General features: G+C 43.7%; 1 protein-coding gene across 2 annotated transcripts in view; it reads right to left on the bottom strand.

Annotated features, from left to right (window-relative positions):
* Window positions 1-1,724, bottom strand: part of Plekha7 (pleckstrin homology domain containing A7) — a 187,660-nt gene that overhangs the window by 51,284 nt on the left and 134,652 nt on the right. The gene's annotated exons all lie outside the window — the stretch shown is intronic.

The following is a 1,724-nucleotide window of genomic DNA, read 5'->3' as shown; positions in this document are numbered from 1 at the left end:
GTGCATCTATAACCCCAGGCGTGCCTGTGTGCATCTATAACCCCAGGTGTGCCTGTGTGTATCTATAACCCCAGATGTGCCTGTGTGTATCTATAACCCCAGATGTGCCTGTGTGTATCTATAACCCCAGGTGTGCCTGTGTGTATCTATAGCATTGGGACGGAGAGACAGGTAGATCCCCACTCAAAGCTTGCTAAACAGTACCCTAACCAAAATGGTGAGCTTCTGGTTCAGTGAGAGACCCTATGTCGAGGCAATAATGAACACATTGAGAAAGAAGACACCTATGATTCTGAATTGTACATACATACTTATTGCAGCCACTACACACACACACAAACACACACACATCATACCATACTACACACACACACAACACAAACATACATTATACTACACACACAAATCATACCACACTATGTACACACAAAACACTACACTACACACACACACGCTACACATTACACTACATACACACACGCCATACCACATTACACACAAAAAAAAACACTACACTATACTACACACACACTATACATTGCACAATACACACACACACACTTTTATACAGTCTGGGAAATTGTAAAAGAGTTTGACCCAGACTCATCTGAGATGGACATTCAAGTTGCCTTCCTCCTGACAGACAACTCCTGGATAGGAGGAAAAAACGCGAAGCCCCCCCCACCCCCCGAGAAGCACAAGAACTTGGTGTGCATGCTTATAGATGAGGCCAGCATGGCTGGCACGAGAGAGCAGAGGGGAAGGTGGCACATGGTGAGGCTATGATGTTGCCAGGCCTGGGTCCTCAGGGCCTTGCAGGACACATTAGGGGTTTGTGTTCCATTAAAGAGGGAGCCAAACTGGGCCAAGCAAGATCAGATCTTGGAAAGACCACTGGGTGAATTACAGAAAGGAGAAGAGAGACCACAAAAAGATGCTTTCTTAGCATCTCTCTCACACCCCACAATGAAGTGTGAAGATAAACTACACCCAGTCATGACAAACTCCCACGATGCTACCCAAAAGGCCATCTCTCCTGGTCCCCAGTCATTTTTCCCCAATGATACTTAACCCCAGTGTGACAATTTGAATGAAAAACATCCCCCATAGAACACTTAGCTCCAAAGCTGTCCTGTCCAATGAGGCTCAAGATGGTGCACCCTTGCTGAAGGGTATGCTACTGAGGGTAACTCTGAGACTAAAAGCTCAAGCTACTTCCAGTTCCCACTCTGGTTTGTGCTTATATTTTAAAATGTGAACTCTCAGCTTCCTGCTCCTGCTGCCCTGCCTGTCGCATCTCCCTGCCATGATGAATTCATCCCTCTGGAACATAACCCAAAATAATCCCTTTATTCCATACATTGTTTTTGGTCATGGTGTTTACAACAGCAACAGAAAAATTACTATACCCACAAAGGGGAGACTTTCTAAAGAAGACTCAGCCACTAAAGATAATTCGAGAAGCCACTGAACATAATTATTTCAGAGCATAATTATTCCTGAGCTACAGAAGAGTGGCTGGGGCAATGAGCTTGTTATTTGTTTATGCATGTATGTGTGAATGTATGTGTGAATGTATGTATGTATGTATGTATGTATGTATGCATGCATGTATGTGTGAATGTATGTATGCATGTACGTGTGAATGTATGTATGCATGTATGTGTGAATGTATGCATGCATGCATGTATGTGTGAATGTATATATGTATGCATGCATGTATG

This window comes from Grammomys surdaster, unplaced genomic scaffold (assembly GCF_004785775.1).
Source record: "Grammomys surdaster isolate TR1022 unplaced genomic scaffold, NIH_TR_1.0 330, whole genome shotgun sequence".
Lineage (NCBI taxonomy): Eukaryota > Metazoa > Chordata > Mammalia > Rodentia > Muridae > Grammomys > Grammomys surdaster.
The sequence above is the reverse complement of the archived record's forward strand: the minus strand, read 5'-3'. Positions and strand labels throughout refer to the sequence as shown.